The sequence below is a fragment of the Prionailurus bengalensis genome, chromosome B4 (assembly GCF_016509475.1).
Source record: "Prionailurus bengalensis isolate Pbe53 chromosome B4, Fcat_Pben_1.1_paternal_pri, whole genome shotgun sequence".
Classification (NCBI taxonomy): domain Eukaryota; kingdom Metazoa; phylum Chordata; class Mammalia; order Carnivora; family Felidae; genus Prionailurus; species Prionailurus bengalensis.
In genome coordinates, this window is record NC_057358.1 from 114,492,805 (window position 1) to 114,516,876 (window position 24,072).

Below are 24,072 nucleotides of genomic sequence, written 5' to 3' on the forward strand. Positions count from 1 at the left end.
TGTTGCAATGTGAAACAGCCATAGAAAATACCTATAGAAACAGGCATGCCTGTGTTCTAAAAAACTTCATTCGTGGACACTACACTTAGATTTCATAGAGTTTTCATGTGCGATACATTTTTTTTTTCAACTAGTTAAGAATGTAAAAACAATTCTTAGTTTGTAGCTGTATAAAAACAGGGAGCAGGCAAGATTTAACCCATGGGCTATAGTTTGCCAACATAATAGTATATAAGACAAAGTAAAGGCTCACAGAAGTCGACAGTCGGGCACAGGGGTGGTGATGCCTCATACCACTTTTCCCAAAGTAACCTGGCAATTTTCGTCATAACTGACCCTGTGGTAAGCCGTGACACCCGCATGACCATGGCCTCCCAGTGATTCCAGTGCTTGCGATGTGATGATGGCTCACAGGACCCCAAGGGTTGGAATCTTCCTAATCTAGGTAGTATATCTAGAGCCAGGCCAAAGGAGAATCAGTATGGTGTTAGTCTGCATTTTGTTTACATCTTAAAGTTTATTTATTTGAGAGAGAGATAAGTTAGTTGATTGAGTGATTGATTGATTGATTTGAGAGATAGAGAGAGCACGGAGGGGCACAGAAAGAGGGGGACACATAGAATCTGAAGCAGGGCTCCAGACTCTGGAGCTGTCAGCACAAAGCCCCACGTGGGGCTTGAACTCAGGAACTGTGAGATCATGACTTGAGCTGAAGTTGGATGCTTAACCAACTGAGCCACCCACGTGCCTCTAGTATGCATTTTTTTAGGGAGATTGAGCACTTTTTCTTTTTTTTTTCTTTTCTTTCCTTTTTTTGACATTTGAGTGTCTTCTGTGAAATTCCTATTGATGTCTCTTGTTCTTTTCCATATTCTGAATGTTAGTATTTTTGTTGGTCATGCGTGTTATAAATATCTTCTTCTCTTAGATTGTGGCTTGTCTCTTCACTCTCTAGTTTATTTTTATTTTTATTTATTTATTTTTTTAACGTTTATTTATTTTTGAGACAGAGAGAGACAGAGCATGAACAGGGGAGGAACAGAGAGAGAAGGAGACACAGAATCCGAAACAGGCTCCAGGCTCTGAGCTGTCAGCACAGAACCCAACGCAGGGCTCAAACTCACGGACCGCGAGATCATGACCTGAGCCGAAGTCGGTCGCTCAACTGACCGAGCCACCCAGGCGCCCCTCTCTAGTTTATTTTTAAACAAATAAACATCTTAATTTTAATAAATTTAAATTTATTAATATTTCTCCTTATGTGTTTGAGAAATCCTTTTCTATGGTGATGTCATAAAGATATTAGACTACCTTCTTAGTTTGTAGAGCTTTGTTTTTCACATTGAACTCCTTTGTCAGTCTGAAACTGATTTTATGACCTAAACTAGAAAACCAATTTTCAAAATTTTTTTCCATGTGGATAACCAGTTGTGCCTGTACCATTCATTGAATAGTTTCTGCTTTCTCCCATTGCTGCACATTTTCAGCACTGTCAGACATCAGGTTTTTACGTAAACATCTATGTAATTTGGGAAGGTGGTTTTCTATATTGTTATATTGATCTATTTACTGTCTCTTGCCAGTTTCACATTATTATGATTACTACAACTTTGTAATAAGTCTTGATATCAGCTTGATCTTGTTTTAGTCTCACTTTGCTAGTATTGGCCTTTTGCTCTTCATATAAATTTTAGAATCATTTCGACAAATTCTACCAAAAAAATTCTGTTGAGATTTTAATCGAAATTGATTTCAATCAACTTAATCAATTCTGGGAGAACTAAATATCAAAATTATTATTATGGATCCTCAATCCATAAACATGTTTTATCTCTCCATTTATTTGGATCTACTTTAATACCATTCAGTAAAATCAACACTTTCCTACAAAAGGGTCTTCTATATCTTTGGTTAAAATTATTCTTAAATATATTTTTGTTGCGTTTTCTGATTCTAGTTGCTGTATCAAAATGTAACTATCCTTTTGTGTTTTGAACTTAAATCTAAAGACCCCCATATTATATCCAATAATAAATCAACACATACGTTTGTGTTTTCTTTTTTTTTTTTTTTTAATTTTTTTTTTCAACATTTATTTATTTTTGGGACAGAGAGAGACAGAGCATGAACGGGGGAGGGGCAGAGAGAGAGGGAGACACAGAATCGGAAACAGGCTCCAGGCTCTGAGCCATCAGCCCAGAGCCTGACGCGGGGCTCGAACTCACGGACCGCGAGATCGTGACCTGGCTGAAGTCAGACGCTTAACCGACTGCGCCATCCAGGCGCCCCACGTTTGTGTTTTCTTTATAGGGTGTCCTTTCCTTTGTGAATAATGACAGTTTTTAAAAATGAATTCCAGTCATTATTTCTTCATCTTGTGGATTGCTTTGACCTCCACTGTAATGTTACATAGAAGCATCAATGACAAGCATCCTGGTCTTATTCTTGATTTTAAAAGTATGACTTTAAGATTTTACTATTAAAATATGTTGTTTGCTCTATGCCTTTTTTATTTAAGGTACTTATTATCAGGTTAAGATCGCTTTTTAAACCATGAATTGTTACTGAACTTTATTGAATGTTTTTTCTTTATCTATTGAAATAATCATATTTCCTTTAATCTCTTGATGTGGCAAATCACACGAGTTGATTGTCTAATGTTGAACCAACCAACATTCTTATAATTAACTTAGCAAAGTCATATGGTTTGATTATCTATGTCTATGGTATTCAGTTTGCTAATATTTTCTTGTAGGATTCTGGCATCACTGTACATAAGTGCAAGGGCTTATAAATTGCATTTCTTACACTGAACTTGTCTATATTTTTGAATGTTTATTTTTGAGAAAGGGAGCATAAGCGAGGGAGGGACAGAGAAAAAGGGGGACAGAGGATCTGAACAAAGAAGGCTCTGCCGTGACAGCAACAAGCCCGACCTGGGGTTCAAACTCACTAACCCTGAAATCAAGACCTGAGCCAAAGTCTGACATTCAACTGACTGAGCCACCCAGGCGCCCCTGAACTTGTCTATTTTTGATACCACTATTATACTTACCTATAGAAAATGAGTCAGGGACTGTTTCTCCTCATTTTCTATCCCTTGAAAGTGTGTTAGAACTCATGGATAAAATTGTCTGGGCTTGGTGGGTTTCCTTTCATGCGTGGGAAGATTTTAAAATGCCGATTCAAATTTTTATTATTTTAATCATTTTTCCTAAATTTGTTCATTTGTGCATTCTTTCCTTTTAATTTATCATTTTTATTTCCATTTTCCCCATTATCTTTGGTTTTATTCTTTTGATTTCTCTTCCAGTCTCATAGATTTGAGATTACTGCAGCTCATTAACCTTTTGGTACATTTTTCTTTCTAATGTAAGCATGGAGCATTATGCATTTTCCTCTAAGAATTCCTTTCCAGCATGTTCGATATATATTTTTATTACCATCCAAGTTTAAGTATTTTTAAATTGCCACTACAATTTCTTCTCTGAAACATGTGTTTCTTTAATAATTATGTTTATAACATTTCTAAACATGTAAGATTTTTAAAAATCTCTTCACATGCATTCCTAACTCAATCACATTGTATTTAGAGAATAGAGTCTGCATATGCCAGTTCTTAAAAATGTTATTCAAACTTGTTTTTTGGCTTGGTAAGTTTTCACATAAATGTTGTATGGGTACCTGGCAGGAATTTATGGAATTCAGTTGTTGGGTATGGGGTCTATATATGTTTATTAGATCAAGCTTATTAGTTATATTTTTCAAATCTTCTATATTTCTATTGATATCTTTTGTGACTGACCTATTAACTATTTTTTAAGTTTATTTTTATTTATTTTGAGAGAGAGATAGAGAGCAAGCAGGGCAGGGGCAGAGAAAGAGGGAAAGAGAATCCCAAGCATGCTCTGCACTGTCAGCACAGAGCCTGACGTGGGGCTCAAACTCAACAACTATGAGATCATGACCTGAGCCAAAATCAAGAGTCAGACACTTAACCAACTGAGCCACCCAGGTGTCCCCCTTTGTTTTAAAGTTTATTTTTATAACTATTGATATAGATATATCAAAGTCTCCCATTATGGTTGTGGATTTGTTGAATTTCTTTGCAGTCCTGGCAACTTTCACTTTATGTATGTTAAAGCTGTGCTATGTCTGGGCACCTGGGTGGCTCCGTCGGTTAAGTGTTTGACTTCAGCTCGGGTCATGGTCTCACAGTTCATTAGTTCAAACCCCATGTTGGCCTCTCTGCTGACAGCTCAGACCCTGGAGACTGCTTTGGATTCTGTGTCTCCCTCTCTCTCTGCCCCTGCCCTGTACATGCTCTTTCTCTCTTTCCCAAAAATAAATAAACATTAAAAATTTTTTTTAATTAAAAAAATAAAGCTATGCTATGAAGCCCATAGCTATTGAATTATTAATATCAATGAAGTTAATCTTCCATCAATATGTTTATCCTTATCACTGTAGTGCTTTTTGCTTTAAAATCTATTTTGTCTGATATGAATATAGTCATACTATCTTTGTATTGGTTAGTATTTACTTAGTATATATTTTTTTTACATCTTTTGACTTTTAGTCTTTCTTTTTTTTTAATGGTTTAGGCAGTGGTGTGCTGGCAGATACTTAACAATTAGCTCTCTGGGGAGGGGGAGTGGGGTCTGATTTGTAGAGTTTGCTTCTGTTGTGTCAGTGTTCCTACCTGGGTTACAAGGTAAAACACAGAACACCCAGTTAAATCTGAACTTCAGATAAACAAGGAATAATTTTTGATATAAATATGTCCCAAATATTGCATGGAACATGCTTATATTTAAAAAGTATTTGCTATTTATCCAAAATTCAAATTTAACTGGTTGTCCTGTATTTTTACTCCCTAAATCTGGCAACCTTACTCCCACCAACATGTCATTGAATGAAAAGTTGGGAAGAAATGTTCACAATCAGCTTGTTCTAAAATAACTCTTATTAAGATGTAATTCGCACATTATACAATTCACCCATTTACATGGACAATTCGTCAGTTTTAATATATTCAGACTTGTGCAACTGCCACCACCATAATTTTAAAACATTTTCATCTCCCCAAAACTAAACCTTGTACTTACTAACACTCACTAACCTCCAAGCATCCTCCGGTCCCAGTCCTAAATAACTACTAATTTATTTTCTGTCTTTATAAATTTGCCTCTCCTGAACATGTCATATAAATGGAATCATACAATATGGTGTGTGTGTGTGTGTGTGTGTGTGTGTGTGTGTGAGACTGTCTTCTTTTACTTAGCACATGTCCTATATGTTGTAGCATAAATCAATACTTCATTTCTCTTCATTACTGAATAATATTTCTTTGTTTGGATAGATAACATTTATTCATCCATTTATCAGTTGATGAACATTGATTGTTTCCACTTTGGGGAGATTATGAATAATGCTGCTGTAACAATCCGCTCTTGTGAGGTGGTAGGAGCCAGTACGAGGCATATGGCCCTATATTATAATTGCCTACTTAACTCTCTCTAGTTCCCTCTAGCTGATCAGCTACACAAAGAGAAGGATTTTGTTCACCACTGTATTTACATTTCCTAATGGAGCGTCTAATACTTGATGTTTAATTAATATTGTATGCATGAATGAAGTACAGCGTGGTAGTTAAGAGTGAAGAGTTGTTAAGTACTTTAAATCTCAGATATGCTACCTATGTAAATGTGGAAAAGCTAGCAGGTTACTTAATTTTTCTAAGACGGTTTTTTTCCTGGTAAGATGTGAAGGACATTAGCACCTCCTTTAATAGAATTTTGTGAGCATTTAGCATTTGAATGGCACATCTTCAATACTCCATAACACATGGTTGCTGTTACTTGTATTAGACATTGATAATCCACCTGATATCGTGATCTCCTGATTCCTCAGCCTCTGTCATCCCATTCACAAAGTGTGACCTACTGCGGGGACAACCTTGGACTTCTCACGGGAAGTTACTTCACTGTAGACAAACCAAACTCCCAAATCCCACTTTCTGATAATCTTACTCAAGCAAATTGCATAACCAACATTGATATTGTTCCTTAAAAAAAAAAAAAAGCCAATTTAGGAGGAAAATACTATCTAGTTGTCATATGAATTTCTGTTCTGATTAACAAGGTAGAATGTTCTCAGTTTATTGGAAATGTGTATTTCTTTTGACTTTTCTGTATGTGTTTTTTAAGCTTATTTATTTATTTTGAGAGAGAGAGAGTTGGGGAGGGCAGAGAGAGAGGGAGAGAGAGAGAGAGAATGAATCCCAAGCAGGTCCACCTGTCAGCAGAGAGCCCAACGTGGAGCTCCAACTCATTAACCATGAGATCATGACCTGAGCGGAAATCAATAGTCAGACGCTTAACTGACTGAGCCACCCAGGCACCCCTCTTTTGTGACTTTTCATGTTTTTTGCTCATTTTCTACTAGTATGTTAATCTCTGTCCTTTGGATTTGTAGGAGCACTTTATATATTAGGAATATTAATCCTTTGTCCAGAATATATTTTACAACTGATTTTCTCAAGTTTGCATTCCTCTTCTAGCTTTTCATGGCACAGAATTTTTCTTATTTCTAGGAAGTCAAAAAATATTAATCTTTCCTATTAAGAGTATAGGATTTAGAATGTGAAATTCCCACATATTTTTATACTCTGCCTACCCTGTGAAAACCACTGGTAATACCATGGCATATTCTCAAAACACATGTATGTATATTCGCCACGTATCACCAACTGTCTACTCTTCCATTCTTAATGTGGCCAACTGGTCTAGGCCACCATTATCTCTTGCCTCTCTTCATCTCCTTCCTCTCTAAGTCATTGTTCATATCACCATCCGAATGGTCATATTTAAACATAAATGACTCTTTTGTAAACATACACTAGCATACAGGTCATTAACCGGTGGATACATACTATTCAGCTCCCTGCTCTATTCTCACTTAACAATTTATATTGAGCTTCTCTGTCTTCAAGTGTTGGATGGGACATACTTAGGTTTTTAAAAAAGGATTCCTTGTTTATCTGAAATTCAAATTTAATGGGGCCTCCGGTATTTCTATTTAATACATCTCACAGCCCTCCTCCTGTCTTTGGCCCACAGTGGCTGTTCCAGTTCTCGCTTTCTTTCAGCCACACGGGAAGGAGGAGCACATGTCCAATTCTGTAAAGGGCAGAACGTGGACATACCACATACTTTCACTTTCATCCCATAGGCCAGAACTTAGTCACGTGGCCTCCTGGAGCTTTTGGGGTCGGCTAGGAAGTGAAGTGTTGAGCAGGTAGCCAGCCAGCTAAAGCCAGAGAAGCCCTATTTCAGAAGAATGGTTATTACAAAACAGCTAGTAGTCTGACACAGATAACAATCCTTCCATCACCAAATGCAGTTGCTAGTGGTAGCCAGTCCACTTCCCCATTCCAACCAATGGGTGGGTATGTGACCCAAACCATTCCACTCAGCCCCTCTGTCTCTGAACCAAAATCTTGAGCAAAGTGATACAGAGACTTCAAATAACTCAAGTTCATTCATCCCAGTTGTAGTGACCTGAGAAATTTAGACATTATGGCTTTATGTTACTCCGATCTCTAGAGTTTCTGGTCCTGAGCTTCCCCCCAGTCTGCCCTCCCACATCCAGATTGTCCTTGGATCCTGTATCTTTTGTTCCCCCTGAAGTCTTCAGAATTGGTTTGCAATCAATAGAACTCCAAATGATCAAAGGTCAAGTCTGGATGTATTCCAAGGTGAAGAGATAGAAAACCAGTTCTCTACCTCTGAGGATTTCTTCCTAAGCACATTTTCACTTCAGCACTGCAGTTTTAAGACTTAAAAGTAACAGGATGACTATAGGTCCAGAGATAGCAGCTTAAAAGGGAAACAGAGAGAGAAGTGAAAATTAAATCTTATTAAGCTAATATTTGCACTTACTCTGTGCCTCCTTGCAGAGATTACTAATTTCTCTAATACTTGCAGAAACCCTGTACTTTGTTAAGTTTTATGTGTATTATCTCATTAAACCCTTGCAGCAATAATAATAGGCATTATTATTCTCCTCATTTTCCAGATGGGGAAAATGGGGCTTAGAAAGTTAAGTGGCTTGCCTAAGGTCACATAACAGCTGTAGCTAGCATTCAAAACCAAGTTGAACTTCTGCATTTAAACTTTTTACATTCTACTACACCACAGACCTTTAAAAAAATTGATATCTAAACAGATTTTTAATTTAATTTTTATCTTTTCATCATGGAGAATTTTCCATGTACTAAAATAGAATGGTATAATGAAGCATTCGTGTACCCATCACTTAGCTTCAATAACTATTCCCATTCTACCATTATTTTTTCATCAATCCTCTCCTCAAATTCACTTTATTTTCTCTTATTCTGGTATTTTCTTTATTTAAAAAAATTTTTTAAGTTTGTTTAGTTATTTTGAAAGAGTGAGAGAGCATGCACAAGGAGGGGAGGGACAGAGAGAGAGAGGGAGAGAGAGAATCCTAAGCAGGTTCCACGCTGGCAGCAGAGGGGCTCTGTGCTGTCAGTATAAGGCTCAATCCCATGAACCATGAGATCATGACCCGAGCCAAAACCAAGAGTCAACGCTTGACTGACTGAGCCACCCTGGTACCCCTATCCTAGAGTATTTAAAACTGAATCTCAGACATCATATCTCATCTCCTATAAATACCTTAGAATGTTTCTCTAGTACATGAGAACTTCAAAGAAAAAAAAACATAATAGCCTTATCATGCCTTCTCAAATTCACAAAAATTCCTTCATATATTTAATTTCCGATCCAAGTTCAACTTTCCCTGTTTGTCTCACAAATATCTTTTTACGGTTGTCAAATAAAAATTCAAACACAGTGTGTACACTACATATTTAGACATTCTCTTAGGTCTCTTTTACCTTATGACAATCCCCCTTCTCTTTTTTTCTTTTACACTGTGTGTTTGTTGAAGAAGGGGATTTTTTTTTTCTTTTCACATCAGATGGATAAGGTGCCAATTAAAAAAAATTTTTTTAATGTTTTATTTATTTTTGAGAGAGCACAAGCAGGGGAGGGGCTGAGATAGAGGGAGATTGAGGGTCCAAAGTGGGCTCTGTGCTGATGAGCAAGTCCGATGTGGGCTCTAACTCACGAACCTGAGATCATGACCTGAGCCAAACTCCAATGCTCAACCGACTGGGCCACCCAGGTGCCCCCGATGGGTAAGGTACCAACTATGTTATGACAAAGTTTGAAGGAAGCACATCCCACACAGTGGCTGAACACCCAATCATCACACTTGTGAAATACAAAAGGTTCTGTCTTGTGGTATTTCTAATTGCAGTTGGCTGATGGCATCCTCCCGGTGTCATTAGCCCATTCTTCCATCTCCCATCTTTACCATAATCTGGTGGTTGGTTCAAGACGTTTGATTAAACTCAGGTTCAAAATTTTTGTTTGTTTGTTTTGGCAAGATTACTCCATAGGTGGTGTTAACAGTCTCCTTTTAAAATAAATTGTGTACTGCTCCATTAAATGTGCTGAGTCAGTGATTATAATCAGTAAACAGCTTTTCTACTCCCCCCTCTGCCTTAATTTTATTTTTTTTAGTTAAAGAAAATTTTTTTAAGTAATCTCTACACCTAATGTGAGGCTCGAACTTACAACCCCAAGATCAAGGGTCGCACGCTCTACTGTCTGAGCCAGCCCAGTGCCCCCACCCACCGCTATCTTTAAATAAGATCTCCCTTCTCTGCCCCCAATGACATTTCAGGCAGATCCCTTACCTTTGGGGTCACTTTCAGATGTGAAAAGAGTCTCATTTTCAGCTGTAGAAAATTCCAGTCTGGCCTAAATTAACTTTAATTTTTTATCTAATTCAAATCTCCCCATTTCTCTCCCTGCCCTTTTATCTTATTTGGTAGACAGTCTCCACCTTGTCTCCTAGGTCCATGAGAAACATTGCATATTTTTATCCAGCTGAATGTCCTCATCCAGCCACTAGGGGCAGTTCCAGCCAGCCTCCAGTCTACTGTCTCTCTATTCTCCTCAAACTCCAGGGGAGCCTCAGTACCTTCCCCCAAAACTCACTTGTCTTCCACTCCTGTAACAGCACAGGGCAGGTGTACACATTCCTTAAGCCTGGCAAGCATCTGGCCAAGGAGTGAGAATCCAGCATTTTTGTCTGGCTAGCACTCACAATTCGCTACATGGCTCCCTCACTGCCTCCGTCTCTTGGCTCTGGTTGGAAGAGCAATGTCCCATGCATGTAGGGAAGAAATGCTATTGTGCTCTCTCTTGTTGGGAAGTTTCTCTAAAGATGCATCTTCCCAACTGAATCTTTCGCTTTCTCTGCTAATGGCTGTGGAGGGATGGTTGCTAGACTCATAATAAGGCCTGTGTATATGTATAGAGAACCCTTCTTTAAAATATGGGAGGTGGGGTACCTGGGTGGCTCAGTCAGTTGAGCATCCAACCCTTGATTTCGGCTCAGGTCATGATTCCAGCATTGTGGGAACGAGCTCCAAGTCAGGCTCTGTGCTGAGTGTGGAGCCTTGCCTAAGATCTCTCTCTCTTCCCCCCGCCCCCCATGCCTTTCTCCTCCACTTCCATGCTCTCTCTCTCTCTAATAAACAAAATTTTTAAAAATTAAAATATGGGGCTGCTTCTCACTCATCTCCTACACCTCTGAGGCTGTATTTTAAATTACTATCAACAGAAAAATTTCCATCTACATCCAATCTATTAACATTTACCCTCAACTTGGCTTTATAAAGTAATTCTGCTAAACCTACAGAATTTCCTACTTTATTTTAAAATAAATGATTGAGATAAACTCAAACTTAAATAATCCTCTCCAGGATACTTTTGCATGTGTCAGTGGGATGTTGGTGAACATTAAGCACAGTGCTAACAAATGTTTGTCTTTGGTCCTTACTCAAGAAGATCCCGGTGGTCTACTAAATAAATATCAAAAACAATTAAGCAAGGAAAGGAAAACATTTCTAAAAACAGCAGAGGACAAGGAAGCAGGTCTCCAGTGATTCAGTTGAATTAAATACACCCAGTCTTGTTTAATATGTCATACACAGAACTTTGTACTTGTTAGATTCCCATTTTTTATTAGATACAACCTATAACCATTCTAATTAACATGTTAAGGTTTACATGTATTTTCTTTAAATTAGTGGGTTTAATTAGAATTGCTGGGTGGAGAACTGCTTATTCCAGCCTTAACTAGGAAATGAAAAGGAGGCTTACTGACTCACTCAAGAGTCAGCTGAGTACATTTTTATTCAGCTCTCAGCCAAAGGAGGAGTGAGGAGTGAACAATAAACTAACCAAGAACTGCATGGTGATGAGTCATTATCCACGGATGAGTGTGTGTGTGTGTGTGTGTGTGTGTGTGTGCGTGTGTGTGTGTGTAGGGGCAACTCTGTTACATCAGACTAGACTCCAATAAGAAGTTTAAACATGAAGGAGAGGTTTCTGGAGGGGTACTGTAATGGATCAATTGAATCATGTTAAATCATGTTCATCATGGACAAAACTGTTAAATATGCCTGAATCCAAGTATTAGATATTCAAAATGTGTGCACTTAGTAGAGCTCCAGCCTCATATTAGAATTTAATAAATGTTTGTGGAAGAAGAGAGGAAAGGAGGAAGTGAGGGAAAGATGGAGGGAGGAGAGGGAAAATGGTTTTTATTCATTTTAACAACTGAGTAAGCATCAATTGGTTAATGGTCTTTCGATAGTGTGTTTAACGTGGTATTTAGAACTGATTGTACAAGTGAAAGAAAATTAAGAAGTTAATAAAAATCATGTTATGGTAACAACGGAAAGGCTGACAGCATATGAGTTGGAAAAAGAAATCTTAAGCATTTGGGTTTTATGTTTTTGTTTTTAACACTGGCATCACAAATTAGCTTTGTAACGTATTCAACAGTCCAGAATATCAAGCCATTGATCTGTTCTGTTAGAAACATCATTTTCCAAGTCATTTGAAGTAAGTTACAGATATATTTAAACACAAAGACACTACTCATTAATAGAAAGCAAATGTTCCATTAAGGAATGTAAGATCTCCATTTTATTCACTTTCTTTCTGATACCCTCAGTTTCTCTGTTCTCTTATCCCTCTACTTTCCTGTCTGACAAAACATTAAACCATAGATCAGTGTAATGGCCCACATTTTAAAATACAGATATTGTTAGGAATAGGGAATTGGGGAGATTGATTTAAAATGATTTTATTTGGTTCATAAATTTAGAAGCAAGAGTCCCTTACTGGGAATTACGGCTATGGGCAAATATGGGGTCTTAGGCTAGTGGATTATGGTAAAGACTAAAAATTGCTTTCATTGTAAGGACTTTTTTTGTTGAGAACATGATGTCGCATAAAGCTATTTGTTATAACTGCCTGTCATTTTTTTTAACTTGTTTTATTTTTTATTTTTTTAAATTTACATCCAAATTAGTTAGCATATAGTGCAACAATGATTTCAGGAGTGGATTCCTTAGTGCCCCTTACCCATTTAGCCCATTCCCCCCTCCCACAACCCCTCCAGTAACCCTCAGTTTGTTCTCCATACAACTCCACAGAGTTTCTTCTGTTTTGTCCCCCTCCTTGTTTTTATATTATTTTTGTTTCCCTTCCCTTATGTTCATCTGTTTTGTCCCTTAAAGTCCTCATATGAGTGAAGTCATAGGATTTTTGTCTTTCTCTGACTGATTAATTTCACTTAGCATAATACCCTCCAGTTCCATCCACATAGTTGCAAATGGCAAGATTTCATTCTTTTTGATTGCTGAGTAACACTCCATTGTATATATACCACATTTTCTTTATCCATTCATCCATCGATGAACATTTAGGCTATTTCCATACTTTGGCTATTGTGGATAGTGCTGCTATAAACATGGGGGTGCATGTGTCCCTTCGAAACAGCACACCTGTGTCCCATGGATAAATGCCTAGTAGTGCAATTGCTAAGTTGTAGGGTAGTTCTATTTTTAGTTTTTTGAGGAACCTCCATACTGTTTTCCAGAGTGGCTGCACCAGCTTGCATTGCCACCAACAATGCAAAAGAGATCCTCTTTCTCCACATCCTTGCCAACATCTGTTGTTGCCCAAGTTGTTAATGTTAGCCATTCTGACAGGTGTAAGGTGGTATCTCCTTGTGGTTTTGATTTGTAGTTCCCTGATGATGAGTGATGTTGAGCATTTTTTCATGTGTCGGTTGGCCATCTGGATGTCTTCTTTGGAGAAGTGTCTATTCATGTCTTTTGCCCATTTCTTCAGTGGATTATTTGTTTTTGGGGTGTTGAGTTTGGTAAGTTCCTTATAGATTTTGGATACTAACCCTTTATCTGATAAGTCATTTGCAAATATCTTCTCTTGTTCTGTCGGTTGCTTTTTAGTTTTGCTGATTATTTGTAGACTGCATTTTTAAGGCAAACCTGATAAAACAATTTTGGGACAAGATAGCATATTAATAATTCTTTCCAATTCTGTGTCATGTGCAGAGTTCATAATTATTCTTTTTTTTTTTTTTAGGTTTATTTATTTTGAGAGAGAGTACCCACATGCATGTGAGCAGGGAGGAGCAGAGATAAGAAGAGAGAAATTCCCAAGTAGGCTCGGCGCTGACAGGGTTCTGCGTAGGGCTCAATCTCACAACAGCGAGATCATGAGCTGAGTTGAAATTAAGACTCAGACATTTAACCGACTGTTTTCATCCTTTCTGTTTTCATCCAAGTCTTGGATACCGACTGCAGAGTGGGCAACAGCCACAATCCCGTGGCTCCCTGCTGAAGGCCACACCTGTCAGACTTCCTTCTCCTTCCTCCCCGCCTCTGTGCCTCTGCCACCCGGTGTTCTCTATCTCCCACTTCACCCTCTCGGAGAACTCTTCAAGGACCAGAAGAGAGACCTCGTGGAATTGCCTCATGGCCAAAGTAACCCTCTCTCAGGGTGCTCCTTTGGTACTTTTTCTACAACCCTCTAGTGGACATCATAATGTTCATCCCTAGAACACAGACTCCATGTAAATAGAGTCCGTACCCACTTCTGAACCCTCATTGAACAGTATTTGCTGTGTGCCAACACTGCTTTGACGCTGGTCTGTGATCGATATTATATTTAGAGCCGAACAGACTAGGTGATGGTCTTTGGATTTTGGAGATATGCCATCTTCTGAGGAAGAGAGTCTTACATGGAAAAACAGGAGAATGCAATTTGTGTTATGAGCAAAGAATCCAGGGCTCCAAGGGGCCAGAACAACAGGAGAGACAGAATCAGACTGAGGGTTTAGCAAAGCTTCTCTGAGGAACCAGTGTTTAACTTGAGGCCCAAGTTACTCAGGAGTTACTCAGGTTATTCAGGCCTGAGTGAAAAGAGTGCCCGCCAGACACAACAGTGTGTGGGACGCGCGGCCCACGGGTGGTGGGGGCACAGGTTGGAATGGCCGGGCCAAGCAGACAGGGATGAAGACAGTCGGGGATCTAGATGTTCTGGAGCCTTTGAGGCCACATTAGGGATTTTGTATTTTATCCTAAGTGTAAACCATTGAAGGTTTTAAGCAGGAGATTAATGTGATTTGTGTGCTTAAGTGCCTTGTGTTTCCTAGTTAGTATTGAATATTTACAAGTAAATGAATAAATTAAACATACACAATGAATCAATGATACAGTTCTATGCCATTTCAGAGTTTTACCAACCCCAGGCAATTAGGTTAATTCAATATAGCTTGTTCTTAGGAAACATGAAGCAGGAATTTGTTGCTTTTCAGCCACTCACTATTCATTTTTCTCTTTCTACCAACAGTTCATTTTATGTTAGGTAATGCATCTTCCCACTTGTGTATCCTTGGTGGCCAGCTCTCCCATGGCCAAGAGGCAGATTCCAACCGGACTCCCTCTCCTGGGACTTTAGCATGTTTAGCAGAGTAACTGATGGGAAGAAATATTTGAAGAAATTCATTTCAGCCATGGCCAAGTTTAAAAGATAGCATGTACTTCAGGCTCTGGTGCCCTCGGCATCCCTAATTCCTGTCCTGATTTCAAGCCTGAGTCTCTAGTTTCTCATTTTTCTTCCCAGTAAAAGTCCCACTAGTTCATCCACTTTTTTTTTTTTCTTAAAATGGTCACTGTTGGTTTCTGTTGCTTGAAATAGAAAAATCACAATGGGATAAAAATCTATTTTAGTCTTAAGTGGAGATGGTATTTTGGCCTCAAGTTTTTAAAACTTTTCTTTGGATATGTGACTTGGTTATTTCCAACCTAATAGAAACTTTAACCTTTTCTTTTACTCCTCACAACTGATTTTAGCAGTTGGAATGTATCTGTGGGGACTGAAAGATTTGAAATCTTTGAAAACAGTCAAGTTCTCTTTTTCTGTCTCTCAAAGTTTCCTCAAAGACAAAAGTAGTTTCCTAATGTAGTTTTGTCTTTGCAGTGTTTATTCTACAAGTTTTGGTTAGAAACCATTCTCTTTGCCTTAAAGACTGTTTTCCAAAGTATGTTCCACAAAACACTAGTGTCCATTATTACATAAATCTGAATGGCGGTGAAGACTCTATCCCTCCCTTAGGGCTTCAAAGAATGTTGTAGCACCTTAAGGCACTCAAAAAATCCTGCAGTAAAGAAATCTGAGTATTTTCCCAATGTTTCCCAAATGTATCTGCTCATGCAACTCTTCTTCCTGCAAAATCAAAGAGCTAGCATCTTGTGGAACCCACTTTGAGAAGTGCTGCTTTGGAAAATCAAAGGAAAAGTGGGTTTTTTCCATTTTCTCTGGTACCATCTGTTCATGTTCCCTTGGCAGTAGGTTTATTCCTTTTCTTGTTTTTCCTGCTTTAAATACTCGTTGAACATTCTTTTTGTTATTGTCCTTTTTAGAATTTTTAAAGGCCTCCATCCCTCCTAGCACACGCTATACTTTGGATTTATTCTAGAGACGTCCCTGAAATGCCTCTTAAAGTGAAGGCCCACCAAAGTGCTCTGAGGGTAGCCACAGTGTTTATGTTTCATTTATTTTTCTGTGTGTGACTTTTCTGAGTGTACCTAAAATTAGAAGTGATACAGTAGAGGGAAAATTCAACATCCAGCCCATGCATTTGGCCTGTATTTTATGCACATGCACATGAGAACCCATAAACAAACACAAATACGTATCATAGAAACAGCACAGTCTATTTGCAAGGTTCTCTTAAAGGTATCCAGACTATCCAAGCTGAGATGAAAAATGTGGATGAAGAGTGAGCAATGGGGACAGATCATTGCTCTCCCAACTTGTCCTAACTGGTCCAGTAAGAGCATGGGAAGGGAAAGTCAGGGGCTCCAGGAAAAGGCCAGGTTGGACAGGACGAGGAGCAGGAACCAAAGATTAGCAATGATGGTTTTGACCTTGGTCCAAGAGATGACAGCTGAGCAACTTGTGTCTTTTTTTTTTTTTTTTTTTTGTAATGTGTATTTCTTTTTCAGAGACAGAGAAAGAGACAGTCCGAGCAGGGGAGGGGCAGAGCGAGAGAGAGAGAGAGAGAGAGAGAATCCAAAGCAGGCTCCAGGCTCTGAGCTGTCAGCACAGAGCCAGACCCGGCTGGAACTCAAGAACCCTGAGATCATGACCTGAGCCTAAGTCGGATGCTTAACCTACTGAGCCACCCAGGTGCCCTGCAACTTGTGTCTTTAACTCTTCATTCATTTACTAATTCATTCCCCACTAACATTATTCAGTATCCATTCTGTAAAGGCATTCTGCTTGGTTCCTGTCTTCAAAAAACTTACTGTTGCAAATGGCAAGATTTTATTTCTTTATGGCTGAGTGGTATTCTATTGTGTGTGTGTGTGTGTGTGTGTGTGTGTCTCACAATTTCTCTATCCATTCATCCATTAATGGACAGTTAGGTTGTTTCCATATGTTGCTATTGTAAATAATGCTGCAATGGACATAACAGCACAGGTATCATTTTGAATTAGTATTTTCATTTTCTTCAGATAAATACCTAGAAGTGAAATTGGTGGATCATATGGTAGTTCTATTTTTAATTTTTAAATTAAAAACCACTTTTTCTGAGAGACAGAGAGCGTGCACTTGGCGCGTGCACACACACGCACACGAGCAGGGGAGGGGCAGAGGGAGAGAGAGAAAATCGTAAGCAGGCTCTATGACCCTGGGATAATGACCCGAGCTGAAACCAACTGACTGGGCCACCCAGGTGCCCCTATTTTTAACTTTTTGAGGAACCTCCACTCTATTTTCCATAGTGGCTGCACCAATTTACATTCCCACCAAACACTGCATTTCTCTACATCCTTGCTAACACTCGTTACTTCTTGTGCTTTTGATAGTAGCCATTCTGACAGGTGTGAGGTGATATCTCACGGGGGTTTTAATTTGCATTTCCCTGATGATGAGTGATGTTGAGCATCTTTTCATGTGCCCGTTAGCCATCTGGATGTCTTCTTTGAAAAAATGTCTACTCAGAGCCTCTGCCCATTTTTTAAACAGATTGGGGTTTTTTTTGTTTTGTTATTGAGTTGTTTCAGTTCTTTATGTATTTTGGATATTAACCCCTTATTGGATATGTCGCTTGCAAATATCTTGCCATTTGCAACACCATAGATGGATGGACCTTGCAACAGCATGGTGTGCTAAGTGAACTAAGTCAGAGAAAGGCAAATACCATATGACTTCAATTATATGGGGAATCTGAAAAACAAAACAAAGAAACAAAACAACAAAATACAGAACAGATTGGTGGCTGTTCACAGATACAGAGAACAGATTGGTGGCTGCTACAGGGGAGGGGGATGACTAAATAGGTGAAAGGGATCAAGAGGTACAAATATACTATTATAAAATAAATAAGTCATGGGGATGTTATGTACTGCATGGTGACTATAGTCAATAATATTGGACTGCATATTGGAAAGTTGCTAAGAGAGTAATAGGCATTAAGGAGGGCACTTGCCATGAGGACCACTGGGTGTTATATGCAAGTGATGAATCACTAAATTCACACTCCTGAAACCAATATTTCACTATATGTTAACTAACTAGAATTGAAATGAAAACTTGACATAAAACAAAAGAAAGTTGCTAAGAAAGTAGATATTGAAAGTTCTCATCAGAAGACAAATATTTTTATGTAACTCCCCATGGTGATGGATGGTAAATAATAGACTTAGTGCTGTGATCATTTCACAATGTATACAAATATCAAGTCATTATGCTGTACACCTGAAACGAATATAATGCTTTTTGTCAATTATACTTTAATAAAATCCTTGCTGTCATATTGGGTGACTGGGTGCCTAAATGAAAGTGTGCAATAGAATCTGGCAAGTGTTACGTTAGAAGTAAGAATACAGTGCTTTTCGGAATTAACTTGAGTATTTAGATACACTCTATAACTTAAGCTTGTGTTGCTCTAGAAATATATGACTTGTTTCACAAGTGTGCTTTCAATTTTCTCCAGTAGTTCATGTTCATTCATGTTCACCGCTTTATAGCATTTTTATAGCATTGTATTGCAAACTAGAATACAAAGTTTCAGTTACCATAAATATTTATTGCTGAGTCAAATACCCAACCTACTGATGAATGTTTAGGTAATTCTCATTTTTTTTGCGACGCCGCAGTGATGCTCTCATGTACCTGATGGGTTTGAAATGCTCCTAATAGTGGTTTTAACTCATTTCCCTGATTGCCAATAAGGTTGAGCATCTTTCATTTGCTTATTGGCCTTTTGGGATTCTAGAAATTCTTTTATACTTTCTTTCCATAAAATACAGTACAGGGCTATCCCCTCAGCACACTTTCAATGAGTACTTGCGATGGCAAAGTACCTTTGTTATGTCACACTAACATCAGTTCCTACATTCTAACTCAGACTCATTTTTGCAGGTGGATGGGTTCTGGAAATCGTTGTTTTTCTGTAGACCCAACGTCTGTGATGCATTTGATGGGTCCACCCACGGAGTTATAACATTTCCCTAAATCTCACTGTGGGAGTTGAATTTGCCTTGATTTCAACCCCAGCTCTACTCTGCTAGAGCACTGCCAAGCCTCGCTGTTCCTCTTCCTGAGGGTCTGGAGACTCTCCACTGATTCCCAAGGTGCAAGTGGGTGTTTTACTCTAAAAGCATCTGCAAGTATGATATTAATTCCCTGCTAACTTGAAGCATCCCCTGTGTGTGGAGCCCTTTGCTGAAATGCTCCACCTGTCAACTAGACCCCCTTGGGTACCAGCATTGGATGCAATTACATTTTTTTATTCCTCCCCTTTGAACATTAACTTGGACCACCAGCCAGCATCTGTGGGGGTCAGAGCCACAGCCAAATGGTGTTCCTGAGCCTGGTTGAGCCTTCACTTGCTCCCCACCAGCCAGACACTGAGGTCCTGCATGCCCTGAGGCTGACCGGCTAGAGTGTGGCAAGCTGTCTTTTTTCCTTAGTTATTAATGTCCCAATTAAATGTAATTGTTATTGATTTGTACTTTCCAGCAAATAGGACTCCTTTTGCTTCTGTAAAGTTCCTTCTTAGAGGGCAGAAGATAGGGATGAGGGAGTCACAAATCTTTCTTAAGAGAGAAAGCGTTACCCTAATCCCTCCTCTCCAGCCTCTTCTCATGACTTATTTTTTTCCTGTCTGGAACTCAAACATTTCAATCCAAGCTAGATACTCATTTAAAATCATTTCGGGATTGCTAGGCAAGTGTCGCTATCAGAACCTCAGCAAGAAAATAATCAAGTGTGCTATCTCAATAGATTTTCATATTTTAGGTCAGCATATTTCCTCTCATTTGGATGTGTGGAACTACTGTGGCATTTAGTGTACAAAATAGGCCATTCACTAAGACAGTAATGTAGACAGAAAGTCCTGTGCGACAACAGCTCGAGGAAGCAAGTGACTTTCTGCCAAGCTCACTGCAGGCACCCAAGCGTGGCCCAGTTCTGCACTGGAGGAGAAATCACAATTCTCTAACCCTGTGCCTCCTTCTTTTGTTATTATGCACGAAACTGCACCCCCAACTGTTGCCCTGCACCTCCTCTTCCCCCACCCCTGCATTTCCAGGGCACGACCATGCTGTTTGATCTCCCTTGTCTAAAAATACATCAGGCATATTCCAAAATTCTGAGAAGGGAAAAACACTATTCCGTTAGGACACGTTATTTTCTGTTGTCACTTGGAACGAATCATTTACAGGTTCAAAGTGTTTTTTGTCATAGATCTTAGAGAGAGAGAAAAAATGCAGTTGCTTGTTAGGAAGCATTTCAGAGAGAATTTTATCCCCACAAATCACTAGTCATGTTTTATTGCTGTGACAGAACAAATGAATAAGAAGGATTCATTCCCACAAGCACACAACCCCTATTGCAAGAATGTTGAAATTTGACTTGATTCTTAGCGGAGGGTCTCAGCCCTAAAGTAGAAGGATTAGGTATATCTTTGAATTCTAGAAGTTTGGACAGTGTGCTCAAAGGCATTAAGAGGTGAATGTTTCTGTTTTTGTTTTTGTTCTTTTAAAGCAAGCTTTGGAAAACTGAAAAGACTTGAGTTATTTTACAATTTGCTGGGTCACCCTTTATTGCTATGTAGCCTTTGGGGGGTTATAGTACTGACTAGTGTTCCAATTCACAGTTCCCACAGAAAGGTGAGGATTCTTTCGTTTTCTGTTTTAAAGCTGATTTTTTTTTTAAGTAGGGAGAGCAACTCACTTTGCTGAGCCTTCATACATACATAAAAATACATATCCTTAGTTGGAGGGGGGAAATCTATTTTATGTATTGATCAAAATCTGGTAACACCCCATAAAAACTCATGGGACACCACTGCTCCATGCACCCAGGTACAGAATAACTGCCTTGGGTCTGGCTTAAAAACACAGCTTTCCAGGGCGCCTGGGTGGTTCAGTCAGTTAAGTGTGGGACTTCAGCTCAGGTCATGATCTCGGTGTTTGTGAGTCCGAGCCTGATTGGGGCTCTGTGCTAATAGCTCAGAGCCTGGAGCCCGCTTCAGATTCTGTGTCTCCCTCTCTCTCTGCCCCTTTCCTGCTCTCTCTCTCTTTCTCAAAATAAATAAACATCAAAAACCGAAACAAAAAAGTGCACAGCTTTCCTTGGCTGAGGAGCACTGAGCTGTATTTGTGGGTGAGGGTCTTAGCTGACTCACGCAGGGTGTCACAAGCAAGAGGTGAATGTTAGTAGTGTATGGATGCAGCAGTAACTAAAATGGAATCACGTGATTCCTTTTTCAGTTCTCTTTAATCCTGATGACATCAAAGAGAAAATTCCAGTTTGGTACCAGTAAAGTTTCACCACCTCTCAGGAGTGCCGCAGAGAGGAGCAGGGAGTCTTAGCCTCAGAGCTTTGGGTGGGCAATCTCTCCAGTCTTGTTAGGATGAACATAATTGTTCTGTTTTCCTTGTGATTGTTTTTACGATTGCCTTCTATTTCTGACAAATGGCACTGGCTGTGTCGCACGGTGCTGAAGCAGGTGCATCGGCTTCCCCTAAAGCAGGGGGAGAGGGAGAGAGGATGGAGGGAGACAGAAGCCAGTCTGTTTATCACCTAATCTCTGCCATATTTTCTGTTTGTTAGAAGCAAATCACTGAATCCAGGCAACACTCAGGAGAGGGGATTATACAAGGGCATTTAGCAGGAGGCAGGGATTATCTGGGCGATCTCACAGGTGCCTAGCACAGGGACATATTGCAGTTGCCTCTTTTTCTTCTTTTCCCTAATGGATGAAATGCTCCATGGGGGCAGAGAGAGTATCTTATTTATTGTGGTATTCCTAGCACAGGGTACGGTGCCTGAAACTTGAAAACATTCAGTGTTTCTCTTAAGGAAATAGGGAAGGAAGGGAGAGGAAAGAAGGAAGAAAGGAAGAAGAGAGGGAGGGAGAACCAAAGTGAGAGGATCAGAGTGTTCTGCTAATCCCTAGAGAGCAGGAGGGAAGGAAAACTCAACTAAAGGGACTCTGGGAATGGAGTCTGTACTTCCACCTCTTCCCTGGTCCTGAGCAGAAATAAGCCTCAAGGGAAATGGAGCATAGCTTCTGTGGATGGGGAACAGCTAAGCTATAAAATAGACTGAGTTCCCCGTGGAAGGCCAGCCCTAATTGGAGTCCTAATAGCACACATACAGGCTCTGCTGAAGGGGCTGTGATCACTGGAGGGTAGACAGGAAGAACTCTGAGGTACTTTTTCCCACTTGCAGAGAGCAGTGAGAAGTTACACTGAATGTATATAGGCTGCTCAGTCATTTCACCTTAGAAAATAGAGATACTGCTTAGTTACAGATGCTTGGTAAGCGTAACGTACGGTACAGCTGTAACTAAGCTCTTCAGCCATGACAGTGGCATTTATGGGTTGTTGCATTTATGGGTTGTTCCCATTTGTCCACTGTTACACACAAAGCTGTAATGAAGGTTTTTGTAAATCTGTCTTTTCCACAATTGTGACTATCTCTAGGTCAAATTCCTAGTGGGAATTGTAGGTAACGTATATGTACACTCTGTGTGTGTGTGTGTGTGTGTGTGTGTACCGTCAAATTTCCCTCAGAAATGGTACACAAACTTTCATTCATGATGTATGAGAGCACCGGCTACCACATGCTTGCTGAGACCAGGTTTTATTTATTTTTATAAAGTTACCAATCTGACAGCCGACAAATAATGGTTCATTACTGTTTTGGCTACCTGTTGTAGTTGTTAATGCTGCACACCAAATACTTCTGACTTCCCACCCCCTGATCACATAGTAGGATTGAATTGCATGGCCTTTGAGGTTAGGTGACCTGTTCTGGTCACTGAGCTGTGACTAGACATGATATATATCATTCTGGACCGAGTATTTCATTGCCAGCGCAAGACCCTACAGAGCCCTCTTTCGATTGGGCTATTGGTTACCAGCAGTAACATCCCAGAAACTGGCCTCCTTCGAATAACTGATTAATATGGACAGGCCAATGTAATCAATTGCATGGAACAAAGGCTCCAGCTAAACCATGAAAAATATGAGCAAAAAATAAACCTCTGTTGTTTTAAGCCACTGTGATTTGGGGTTGACAAGCATTACCTAGGCCATCATGACTGATGCGTTAAACATCTTTATCTTACTGAAATGAAACACATTTTCCTAGGCTTCTTGACCACTGTGCTTCCTTTTTTGTGAATTCTCTGTTCGTGTCTCAGCGTGTTAACTTTTTAAGCTTAGGAAACTCAACCAGACATCTGTCAAGGGTGAACATGATCCCCACTGAGAATGAAGGGAGAAAAATGAAGTCTGAAATACAACATAAAGTACAGGTCTACCACAACAGCCTTTTTAAAGTGTTTTCAGTGATGTGCTTTCCTTTCAATGATAATGTCAAAAAATTAATACAAACATACTCTGGATCATTTGAATGGCCGCTTTATAACTGAGGGATGCCATTTACTTTGATGATCCAAATGGTTTCGTATGGTGTCAATAGACTAATCAATGAAGAACAAATGTGCACTCAAAACATAAATGATGTGTTTGCGCCAAGTGAGGAATAAGTGATGTCCCAATACATTGTCCACTTAAGAGCAGAGGTGTCATAGCAGAATACGTGGAGAAAACAGAATATGTGGACGCACTGAGTCATTCATTACACAGCCTGCATCAACACAAGCAGGATCACTTCAAGAGAATCTGGCACAGCACCCAGTACCATTTTTATGTTGTCATTTGACAACATAACATTATGATCCTTTGCTTGCAAACAGCAGAAACAGATGCTGGCTAACTCGAGCAATAAAGAACTGATTGGAGTAATACAGGAAAATGCAGACTTGAAAAAGAAAACCAGTCTCAGAAAGAAACAAACCGGGACAGCCCCAAGGATCGCAGTACCAGGAATTCCTGGAATAGGGACATTGTGGAGGCTGCCAGCAAAATGACTCAGCCCCGGGCACCTTCCAACTGTGTGTCTTTGTGTCCTGGATTCAAATTCCCCGGGTTCATTTGGGTCACATGCTCATCATTTTCTGGGGTCAGGGAAGGGAAGTCGTATGGGACTCGGGTGCCTGATG

At 39.5% G+C, this 24,072-nt stretch overlaps 1 long non-coding RNA gene and 1 other non-coding gene across 2 annotated transcripts in view; both read right to left on the minus strand.

Moving 5' to 3' along the window:
* Window positions 1-9,216: 9,216 nt before the first annotated feature.
* Window positions 9,217-9,322, minus strand: LOC122474186. The gene has a single exon (XR_006294866.1). It is a non-coding gene; the product is annotated as a small nucleolar RNA U13 (small nucleolar RNA).
* Window positions 9,323-13,340: 4,018 nt separating this feature from the next.
* Window positions 13,341-24,072, minus strand: part of LOC122472483 — a 91,893-nt gene continuing 81,161 nt past the window's right edge. Inside the window, exon 3 of the long non-coding RNA XR_006294452.1 lies at window positions 13,341-13,465. This is a non-coding gene — a long non-coding RNA (uncharacterized LOC122472483). The remainder of the gene's footprint in view (window positions 13,466-24,072) is intronic.